Source organism: Cetorhinus maximus, chromosome 8, assembly GCF_964194155.1.
Source record: "Cetorhinus maximus chromosome 8, sCetMax3.hap1.1, whole genome shotgun sequence".
In the NCBI taxonomy this organism is placed as follows: domain Eukaryota; kingdom Metazoa; phylum Chordata; class Chondrichthyes; order Lamniformes; family Cetorhinidae; genus Cetorhinus; species Cetorhinus maximus.
The window spans coordinates 53,732,444-53,746,297 of NC_135886.1; positions in this window are offsets into that span (position 1 = coordinate 53,732,444).

The following is a 13,854-nucleotide window of genomic DNA, read 5'->3' on the forward strand; positions in this document are numbered from 1 at the left end:
TGGAGTCACTAACTCATACTGTACACCTGGAGTCACTAACTCACACTTTACTCCTTGAGTCATTCAATTACACCTACACCTTCAGTCCCTAACTCACAGTGTATACCTGGAGTCACTAACTCACACTGCACACCTGAAGTCACTACCTCACACTATACACCTGGAGTCACTAACTCACTCTGTGCACATGGAGTCACTAACTCACACTGTATACCTGTAGTCATGAACTCACAGTGTACACCTGGAGTCACTAACTCACACTGTACACTTGGAGTCACTAACTCACACAGTACACCTGGAGTCACTAACTCACACTGTACACCTGGAGTCACTAACTCACACGGTACACCTGGAGTCACTAACTCACAGTGTACACCTGGAGTCACTTACTCAGACAGTACACCTGGAGTCATTAACTCACACAGTTCACCTGGAGTCACAAACTCACACTGTGCACAAAGAGTCACTAACACACTGTACACCTGGAGTCACTAACTCACAAAGTACACCTGGAGTCACTAACTCACACTGTACACCTGGAGTCACTAACTCACATGGTACACCTGGGGTCACTAACTCACATTGTACACAAGGAGTCACTAACTCACACTATACACCTGGAAGCACTCACTCACACTGTTCACCTGGAGTCACTAACTCACAATGTGCACCTGGAGTCACTAACTCACCCGGTACACCTGGAGTCACTAACTCACACTGTACAGCAGGAGTCACTAACTCACACTGTACATCAGGAGTCACTAACTCACACAGTACACCTGGAGTCATTAACTCACACGGTACACCTGGAGTCACTAACTCACACTGTACACCAGGAGTCACTAACTCACACTGTACACCAGGAGTCGCTAACTCACACAGTATACCTGGAGTCACTAACTCACACAGTGCTCCTGGAGTCACTAACTCACACTGTACACCTGGAGTCACTAACTCACACTGTACAGCTGCAGTTACTAAATCACACAGTACACCTGGAGTCACTAACTCACACTGTACACCTGGAGTCACTAACTCACACTCTACACCTGGAGTCACTTACTCACACAGTACACCTGGAGTCACTAACTCACACTGTTCACCTGGAGTCACTAAGTCACACTGTACACCTTGATTCACGAACTCACACTGTACACCTGGATTCACTAACTCAAACGGTACACCTGGTGTCACTAACTCACACTGTACACCTGGAGTCACTAACTCACAAAGTACACCTGGAGTCACTAACTCACACTGTACACCTGGAGTCATTAACTCACACAGTTCACCTGGAGTCACTAACTCACACTGTGCACAAAGAGTCACTAACACACTGTACACCTGGAGTCACTAACTCACACTGTACACCTGGAGTCACTAACTCACAAAGTACACCTAGAGTCACTAACTCACACTGTACACCTGGAGTCACTAACTCACATGGTACACCTGGGGTCACTAACTCACATTGTACACAAGGAGTCACTAACTCACACTATACACCTGGAAGCACTCACTCACACTGTTCACCTGGAGTCACTAACTCACAATGTGCACCTGGAGTCACTAACTCACCCGGTACACCTGGAGTCACTAACTCACACTGTACAGCAGGAGTCACTAACTCACACTGTACATCAGGAGTCACTAACTCACACAGTACACCTGGAGTCACTAACTCACACGGTACACCTGGAGTCACTAACTCACACTGTACACCAGGAGTCACTAACTCACACTGTACACCAGGAGTCGCTAACTCACACAGTATACCTGGAGTCACTAACTCACACAGTGCTCCTGGAGTCACTAACTCACACTGTACAGCTGCAGTTACTAAATCACACAGTACACCTGGAGTCACTAACTCACACTGTACACCTGGAGTCACTAACTCACACTCTACACCTGGAGTCACTTACTCACACAGTACACCTGGAGTCACTAACTCACACTGTTCACCTGGAGTCACTAAGTCACACTGTACACCTTGATTCACGAACTCACACTGTACACCTGGATTCACTAACTCAAACGGTACACCTGGTGTCACTAACTCACACTGTACACCTGGAGTCACTAACTCACACGGTACACCTGGCGTCACTAACTCACATTGTACACCTGGACTCACTAACTCACAAAGTACACCTGGAGTCACTAACTCACACTGTACACCTGAAGTCACTCACTCACACTGTTCACCTGGAGTCTCTAACTCACAATGTACACCTGGAGTCACTAACACACACTGTACACCTGTAATCACTAACTCACGCTGTGCTCATGGAGTCACTAACTCACATTGTACACCTGGATTCAGTAACTCACATTCTACACATGGAGTCACTAACTCATACTGTACACCTGGAGTCACTAACTCACACTTTACTCCTTGAGTCATTCACTTACACCTACACCTTCAGTCCCTAACTCACAGTGTATACCTGGAGTCACTAACTCACACTGCACACCTGAAGTCACTACCTCACACTATACACCTAGAGTCACTAACTCACTCTGTGCACATGGAGTCACTAACTCACACTGTATACCTGTAGTCATGAACTCACAGTGTACACCTGGAGTCACTAACTCACACTGTACACCTGGAGTCACTAACTCACACTTTACTCCTTGAGTCATTCACTTACACCTACACCTTCAGTCCCTAACTCACAGTGTATACCTGGAGTCACTAACTCACACTGCACACCTGAAGTCACTACCTCACACTATACACCTGGAGTCACTAACTCACTCTGTGCACATGGAGTCACTAACTCACACTGTATACCTGTAGTCATGAACTCACAGTGTACACCTGGAGTCACTAACTCACACTGTACACTTGGAGTCACTAACTCACACAGTACACCTGGAGTCACTAACTCACACTGTACACCTGGAGTCACTAACTCACACGGTACACCTGGAGTCACTAACTCACACTGTACACCAGGAGTCAGTAACTCACACTGTACACCTGGAGTCACTAACTCACAAAGTAACTCACACTTTACACCTGGAGTCACTAATTCACACTGTACCCCTGGAGTCACTAACACACACTGTACATCTGGAATCACTAACTCACACTGTAGACCTGGAATCACTAACTCACACTGTACACCTGGAGTCACTAACTCACACTGTACACCTGGAGTCTTTAACTGACACTGTACACCTGCAGTCACTAACTCACACTGTACACCTGCAGTCACTTACTCACACTGTACACCTGGAGTCACTAATTTACACTTTGTGCATGGAGTCACTAACACACTGTACACATGGAGTCACAAACACACATGGAACATATGTGTCACTAAATGACAATGTACGAATGGAGTCAATAATAAATACTGTGCACCTGGAGTCATTAATAAACACTCTACACCTCGAGCCCCCAATGCACTCTGTACACCTGGAGTCGCTAACACACACTGTACACCTGGAGTCACTAACTCACACTGTGCACATGGAGTCACTAACTCACACTGTGCACATGGAGTCAAAAACACACTGTACACCTGTAGTCACTAACTCAGACTGTACACATGGAGTCACTAACTCACACAGTACACATGGAGTCACTAACTTACACTGTATACCTGGAGTCGCTAACAAGCACTGTACACATGGAGTCAGTAACTCACGCTGTAAGCCTAGAGTCACTAAAACACTGTACATTTGGAGTCACTAACACACACTGTACACCTGGAGTCACTAACTCACACTGAACACGTGGAGTCACTAACGCACACTGTACACCTGCAGTCACTAACTCACACTGTACACCTGCAGTCACTAACTCACACTGTACACCTGGAGTCACTAACTCACACTGTGCACATGGAGTCAATAACTCACACTGTACACCTGAAGTCACGAACTCACACTGTACACCTGGAGTCACCAATAAACTGCACACCTGGAGTCACTATCTCACTGTAACCCTGAAGTCACTAACTCACACTGTACACCTGGAGCCATTAATAATCTCTGTACACCTGGAGTCATGAACTCACACTGTCCACCTGGAGTCATCAGTACACTCTACACCTGGAATCACTAACAAACACTGTACAACTGGAGTCACTAACACACACAGTACCCCTGGAGTCACTAACTCACATTGTATACCTGGAGTCACTAACACACTATACACCTGGAGTCAATAACTCATACAGTACACATGGAGTCACTAGCTCATAATGTTCATTTGGAGTCACTAACTCACTCTGTACACCTGGATTCAGTAACTCACACTGTATACATGGAGCCACTAACTCATACTGTACACCAGGAGTTCCCAACACACACTGTACAGCTGGAGTCACTAACTCACCCTGTGGACATGGAGTCACGCTGTACGCCTGGTGTAACTAACTCTCACTGTACACCTGGAGTCACTAACTCACACTGTACTCCTTGAGTCATTCACTCACACCATACACCTTCAGTCCCTAACTCACAGTGTATACCTGGAGTCACTAACGCACACTGCACACCTGAAGTCACTACCTCACACTATACACCTGGAGTCGCTAACTCACACTGTGCACATGGAGTCACTAACTCACACTGTACACCTGGAGTCACTAACACACACTTTTCACCTGCAGTCAACAATAAACTGCACACCTAGAGTCACTAACATACTGTAAACCTGAAGTCACTAACACACACTGTACACCTGGAGCCATTAATAATCTCTGTACGCCTGGAGTCAATAACTCAGACCGTACACCTGGAGTCATGAACTCACACTGTACACCTGGAGTTATCAGTACACTCTACACCTGGAGTCACTAACAAACACTGTACACCTGGAGTCACTAACATTCACTGTACACCTATATTCACTAACACACACTTTACACTTGGAGTCACCAATAAACTGCACACCTGGAGTCACTAACACACTGTAACCCTGAAGTCACTAACAGACACTGTACACCTGGAGTCACCAATACACTGTACACCTGGACTCACTAACACACCGTAAACCTGAAGTCACTAGCTCAAACTGTTCACCTGGAGCCATTAATAATCTCTGTACGCCTGGAGTCAATAACTCACACTGTACATCTCGAGTAACTAACTCACATTGTACACCTGGAGTCACTAACTCACACTGTACACCTCGAATCACTAACGCACACTGTACACCTGGAGTCATCAGTACACTCTACACCTGGAGTCACTAACTCACATTGTATACCTGGAGTCACTAACATATTATACACCTGGAGTCAATAACACATACAGTACACATGGAGTCATTAACTCATACTGTATACATGGAGCCACTACCTCACACTGTTAACTTGGAGTCACTAACTCACACTGTACACATGGAGTCAGTAACACACGCTGTAAACCTGGAGTCACTAAAACACTGTACACCTGGAGTCACTAACACACGCTGTACACCTGGATTCACTAACACACACTGTACACCTGGAATCACTAACTGACTCTGTACACTTGGAATCACTAACACATACTGCACACCTGGAGTCACTAACTCACACTTTTCACCTGCTGTCACTAACTCACAATCTACACCTGGAGTCATTAACTCACACTGTACACCTTCAGTCACTAACTCATAGTGTACACCTGGAGTCAATAACTCACGCTGTACAGCTGGAATCACTGATTGAAGCTGTACGCCTGTAGTTACTAACTCACGCTGTACACCTGAAGTCACTCACTCACACTGCGCACATGGAGTCACTACCACAATGTACACATAGAGTCAGTAACACACTCTGTATACCTGGAGTCACTAATAAGCACTGTACACCTGGAGTCATTAATAAACACTGTATACCTGGAGAACCCAATACACTCTGTACACATGGAGTCGCTAACACACACTGTACACCTAGTGTCACTAACTCACACTGTAAACCTGGAGTCACTAACTCACACTGTGCTCATGGAATCATTAAGACACTGGACACATGGTGTCACTAACACACACTGTAAACCTCAAGTCACTAACACGCTGTACACCTGGAGTCACTAACACACACTGAACACCTGGAGTCACTAACTCACACTGAACACCTGCAGTCACTAACTCACACTGTACACCTGGAGTCACTAACTCACACTGTACACATGGAGTCACTAACTCACACTGTACACCTGGAGTCACTAACTCATACTGTACACCTGGAGTCACTAATTCACACTGTACACCTGGAGTCACTAACTCATACTGTACACATGGAGTCACTAACTCACACTATGTACATGAAGTCACTAACATACACTGTACACAAGGTTTCAGGAACTCACACTGTATGTCTGGAGTCACAAACACAGACTGTACACATGGAGGCACTAACTAACACTAACTAACACTGTACACTAGGAGTGCCCAACACACACTGTACAGCTGGAGTCGCTAACTCACCCTGGGGACATGAAGTCACTAACAAGCACTGTACACCTGGAGTCACTAAAACACTGCACACCTGGTAACACTAACTCACACTGTACACCTGGAGTCACTAACTCACGCTGTATACCTGGAGTCACTAATAAGCACTGTACACCTGGATTCACTAACTCACACTGTACACCTGGAGTCACTAACTCACAATGTGCACGTGAGGTCACTAACTCACACTGTACACCTGGAGTCACTAACTCATGCTGTACACCTGGAGTCACTAACTCACACTGTACACCTGGAGTCACTAACATACAACGTACAGCTCAAGTCACAAACTCGCCCTGGGGACATGGGGTCACTAATTCACACTGTTCGCCTGGCATCACTAACTCTCACTGTACACCTGGAGTCACTAACTTATACTGTGTGCATGGAGTCACTAACACACTGTACACATGGAGTCACAAACACACATGGAACATATGGAGTCACCAAATGACAATGTACGAATTGAGTCAATAATAAATACTGTGCACCTGGTGTCATTAATAAACACTGTACACCTCGAGCCCCCAATCCACTCTGTACACCTGGAGTCGCTAACACACACTGTACACCTGGAGTCACTAACTCACACTGTACACCTCGAGCCCCCAGTCCACCCTATACACCTGGAGTCGCTAACACACACTGTACACCTGGAGTCACTAACTCACACTGTGCACATGGAGTCAACAACACACTGTACACATGGAGTCACTAACTCACACTGTATACCTGTAGTCACTAACTCAGACTGTACACATGGAGTCACTAACTCACACAGTACACATGGAATCAGTAACTCACACAGTACACCTGTAGTCACTAACTCAGACTGTATACCTGTAGTCACTAACTCAGACTGTACACATGGAGTCACTAACTCACACAGTACACATGGAATCAGTAACTCACACAGTACACCTGTAGTCACTAACTCACACAGTACACATGGAGTCACTAACTCACACAGTACACATGGAATCAGTAACTCACACAGTACACCTGTAGTCACTAACTCAGACTGTATACCTGTAGTCACTAACTCAGACTGTACACATGGAGTCACTAACTCACACAGTACACATGGAATCAGTAACTCACACAGTACACCTGGAGTCACTAACTCACGCTGTAAACCTGGAGTCACTAAAACACTGTACACCTGGAGTCACTAAAACACTGTACACCTGGAGTCACTAACTCACACTGTTCACCTGCTGTCACTAACTCACTTTCTACACCTGGAGTCATTTACTCACACTGTACACCTTCAGTCACTAACTCATAGTGTACACCTGGAGTCAATAACTCACGCTGTACAGCTGGAATCACTAATTGAAGCTGTACGCCTGTAGTTACTAACTCACGCTGTACACCTGAAGTCACTCACTCAAACTGCGCACATGGAGTCACTAACACACTGTGCACATAGAGTCAGTAACACACGCTGTATACCTGGAGTCACTAATAAGCACTGTACACCTGGAGTTCCCAACACACACTGTACACCTGGAGTCCCCAATACACTCAGTACACACGGAGTCGCGAACACACACTGAACACCTGGAGTCACTAACTCACACTGTGAACCTGGAGTCACTAACTCACACTGTGCTCATGGAATCACTAAAACACTGGACACATGGAGTCACTAACACACACTGTATACCTCGAGTCACTAACACGCTGTACACCTGGATTCACTAACACACACTGTACACCTGGAGTCACTAACACACACTGTACAGCTGGAGTCACTAGCTCACGCTGTACACCTGGAGTCACTAACATACACTGAACACCTGGAGTTATTAACTCATGCTGTACACCTGGAGTCACTAATTCACACTGTAGATCAGGAGTCACTAACTCACACTGAACACCTGGAGTCACTAACTGACACTGTACACCTGGAGTCACTAATAAACACTGTACACCTGGAGTCACTAATAAACACTGTACACCTGGAGTCATTAATAAACACTGTACACCTGGATTCCCCAATAAACTCTGTACACATGATGCCGCTAACATAAACTGTACACCTGGAGTCACTAACTCACAATGTAAACCTTGAGTCACTAACTCACACTGTGCTCATGGAATCACTAAAACACTGGACACATGGAGTCACTAACACACACTGTATACCTCGAGTCACTAACACGCTGTACACCTGGATTCACTAAAACCCACTGAACACCTGGAGTCACTAACTCACGCTGTACACCTGGAGTCACTAACTCACACTGTACACCTGGAGTCACTAACTCACACTGTTCACCTGGAGTCACTAACTCACACTGTACACCTGGAGTCACTAACTCACACTGTTCACCTGGAGTCACTAACTCACACTGTACACCTGGAGTCACTAACTCACACTGTACACCTGGAGTCACTAACTCACACTGTACACCTGGAGTCACTAACTCACACTGTACACCTGGAGTCACTAACTCACACTGTTCACCTGGAGTCACTAACTCACACTGTACACCTGGAGTCACTAACTCACACTGTACACCTGGAGTCACTAACTCACACTGTTCACCTGGAGTCACTAACTCACACTGTACACCTGGAGTCACTAACTCACACTGTACACCTGGAGTCACTAACTCACACTGTACACCTGCCGTTACTAACACACACTGTACACCTGCTGTCACTAACTCACACTGTACACCTGGAGTCACTAACTCACACTGTACACCTGCTGTCACTAACTCACACTGAACACCTGGAGTCACTAACTCACACTGTACACCTGGAGTCATTAACTCACATTGTGCACATGGAGTCACTAACATTCACTGTACACCTATATTCACTAACTCACACTGTACACCTGGAGTCACTAACTCACACTGTACACCTGGAGTCACTAACTCACACTGTACACATGGAGTCACTAACTCGCACTATGTACATGAAGTCACTAACACACACTGTACACAAGGGTTCAAGGACTCACACTGTATGCCTGGAGTCACAAACACAGACTTTACACATGGAGGCACTAAATCACACTGTACACCAGGAGTCCCCAACACACACTGTACAGCTTGAGTCGCTAACTCACCCTGGGGGCATGAAGTCACTAACAAACACTGTACACCTGGAGTCATTAACTCACACTATTATCCTGGAGTCACTAACTCACACTGTACACCTGGTATCACTAACTCACAATGTGCACATGAGGTAACTAACTCATACTGTACACCAGGAGTCCCCAACACACACTGTACAGCTCAAGTCACAAACTCACCCTGGGGACATGGGGTCACTAATTCACGCTGTTCGCCTGGCATCACTAACTCTCACTGTACACCTGGAGTCACTAATAAACACTGTACACCTGGAGTCATTACTAAATACTATACACCTGGCGTCGTAAACACATACTGTGCACTTGGAGTCACTAACTCACACTGTACACCTGGAGCCATTAATAATGTCTGTATGCCTGGAGTCAATAACTCACACTGTACATCTCGAGTCACTAATTCACATTGCACACCTGGAGTCACTAACTCACACTTTACACCTGGAGTCACGAACTCACACTGTATACCTGGTGTGACTAACGCACACTGTACGCCTGGAGTCACTAACAAACTCTGTACAACTGCAGTCACTAACACACACAGTACACCTGGAGTCACTAACTCACATTGCATACCTGGGGTCACTAACACACTATACACCTGGAGTCACTAACTCATAGAGTACACATGGAGTCACTAGATCATAATGTTAATTTGGAGTCACTAACTCACACTGTACACTTGGAGTCACTAACTCACACTGTATACTTGGAGTGACTAGCTCACACTGTTAAATTGGAGTCACTAACTCACACTGTACACCTGGAGCCACTAACACTCTGTACCCCTGGATCACTAACTCAGACTGTACACCTGCAGTCACTAACACACACTATACACCTGGAGTCGCTAGTTCACAGTGTAAACCTGGAGTTACTAACTCACACTGTAGACCTGGAGTCACTAATTCACGCTGTGCACCTGCAGTCACTAACTCACAGTGTACACCTGCAGCCACGAACACACACTGTACACCTGGAGTCACTAACTCACACTGTACACCTGGAGTCACTAACTCACACTGTACACTTGGAGTCACTAACTCACAGTGTACACCTGGAGTCACTAACTCACACTGTACATCTGAAATCACAAACTCATAGTGTACACTTGGTGTCACTAACTCACACTGTTCACCTGGAGTCACTAACACACACTGTACACCTGGAGTCACTAACTCACACTGTAAACCTGCAGCCACGAACACACACTGTACACCTGGAGTCACTAACTCACACTGTACACCTGGAGTCACTAACTCACACTGTACACCTGGAGTCACTAACTCACACTGTACACCTGGAGTCACGAACTCACACTGTAAACCTGCAGCCACGAACACACACTGTACACCTGGAGTCACTAACTCACACTTTACACCTGGAGTCACAAACTCACACTGTACACCTGGAGTCACAAACTAACACTGTACGCCTGGAGTCACCAGTACACTCTACACCTGGAGTCACTAACAAACTCTGTACAACTGCAGTCACTAACACACACAGTACACCTGGAGTCACTAACTCACATGGCATACCTGGGGTCACTAACACGATATTCACCTGGAGTCACTAACTCACATGGCATACCTGGGGTCACTAACACACTATACAGCTGGTGTCACTAACTCATAGAGTACACATGGAGTCACTAGATCATAATGTTAAATTGGAGTCACTAACTCACACTGTACACCTGGAGTCACTAACACTCTGTACCCCTGGATCACTAACTCAGACTGTACACCTGCAGCCACTAACACACACTATACACCTGGAGTCGCAAGCTCACAGTGTAAACCTGGAGTCACTAAATCACACTGTACACCTGGAGTCACTAACACACACTGTACACCTGGAGTCACTAACTCACACTGTACACCTGAAGGCACTAATGCACACTGTGCACATGGAGTCATTAACTCACACTGCACACCTGGAGCCATTAACTCACACTGTACACCTGGAGTCACTAACTCACACTGTACACCTGGAGTCACTAACACACACTGTACACCTGGAGTCACTAACTCACACTGTACACCTGAAGGCACTAATGCACACTGTACACCTGGAGTCACTATCTCACACTGTACACCTGGAGTCACTAACTTACGCTGTACACCTGGAGTCACTAACTTACACTGTAGACCCGGAGTCACTAATTCACACTGTACACATGGAGTCACTAACTCACACTATACACCTGGAGTCACTAACTCACACTGTACACCTGGAGTCACTAACTCACAGTGTACATCTGAAATCACAAACTCAAAGTGTACACGTGGTGTCACTAATTCACACTGTTCACCTGGAGTCACTAACACACACTGTACACCTGGAGTCACTAACTCACACTGTACACCTGGAGTCACTAACTCACACTGTAAACCTGCAGCCACGAACACACACTGTACACCTGGAGTCACTAACTCACACTTTACTCCTTGAGTCCTTCACTTACACAGTACACCTTCAGTCCCTAACTCACAGTGTATACCTGGAGTCACTAACTCACACTGTACACCTGGAGTCACTAACTCACACTGTACACCTGGAGTCACCAATACACTGTACACCTGGAGTCACTAACACATCATAAACCGGAAATCACTAACTCACACTGTACACCTGGAGCCATTAATAATGTCTGTACGCCTGGCGTCAAGAACTCACACTGTACATCTCGAGTCACTAATTCACATTGCACACCTGGTGTCACTAACGCACACTGTACATCTGGAGTCACAAACTCACACTGTACGCCTGAAGTCATTAACTCACACTGTACACCTGTAGTCACTAACTAACACTGTCGACCTGGAGTCACTAATTCACACAGTACACCTGAATTCACTAACTCACACTGTACACTTGGAGTCACTAACTCACACTGTGCACCTGGAGTCACTAACACACACTGTACACCTGGAGTCACTAACTCACACTGTACACCTGGAGTCACTAACTCACACTGTAAACCTGCAGCCACGAACACACACTGTACACCTGGAGTCACTAACTCACACTGTACACCTGGAGTCACTAACTCACACTGTACTCCTTGAGTCCTTCACTTACACCGTACACCTTCAGTCCCTAACTCAGTGTATACCTGGAGTCACTAACTCACACTGTACACCTGAAGTCACTACCTCACACTATACACCTAGAGTCACTAACTCACACTTTAAACCTGGAGTCACGAACTCACACTATACACCTGGAGTCACTAACACACACTTTTCACCTGGAGTCAACAATAAACAGAACACCTGGAGTCACTAACACACTGTAAATCTGAAGTCACTGACAGACACTGTACACCTGGAGTCACCAATACACTGTACACCTGGAGTCACTGACACACCATAAACTGGAAGTCACTAACTCACACTGTACACCTGGAGCCATTAATAATCTCTGTACGCCTGGAGTCAATAACTCACACTTTACACCTGGAGTCACGAACTCACACTGTATACCTGGTGTGACTAACGCACACTGTACACCTGGAGTCACAAACTAACACTGTACGCCTGGAGTCACCAGTACACTCTACACCTGGAGTCACTAACAAACTCTGTACAACTGCAGTCACTAACACACACAGTACACCTGGAATCACTAACTCACATTGCATACCTGGGGTCACTAACACAATATTCACCTGGAGTCACTAACTCACATGGCATACCTGGGGTCACTAACACACTATACACCTGGAGTCACTAACTCATAGAGTACACATGGAGTCACTAGCTCATAATGTTAATTTGGAGTCAATAACTCACACTTTACACCAGGAGTCACTAACACTCTGTACGCCTGGATCACTAACTCAGACTGTACACCTGCAGCCACTAACACACAATATACACCTGGAGTCGCTAGCTCACAGTGTAAACCTGGAGTCACTAACTCACACTGTACACCTGGAGCCATTAACTCACACTGTACTCATGGAGTCACTAAGTCACACTGTACACCTGGAGTCACTAACTCACACTGTACACCTGGAGTCACTAACTCACAGTGTACACCTGGAGTCACTAACTCACACAGTGCACCTGGAGTCACTAACTCACAGTGTACACCTGGAGTCACTAACTCACACTGTACTCATGGAGTCACTAACTCACACTGTACACCTGGAGTCACTAACTTACACTTTATAACTGGAGTCACTAACTCACACTGTACACCTGGAGTCACTAACTTACACTTTATACCTGGAGTCACTAACTCACACTGTAGACCTGGAGTCACTAAT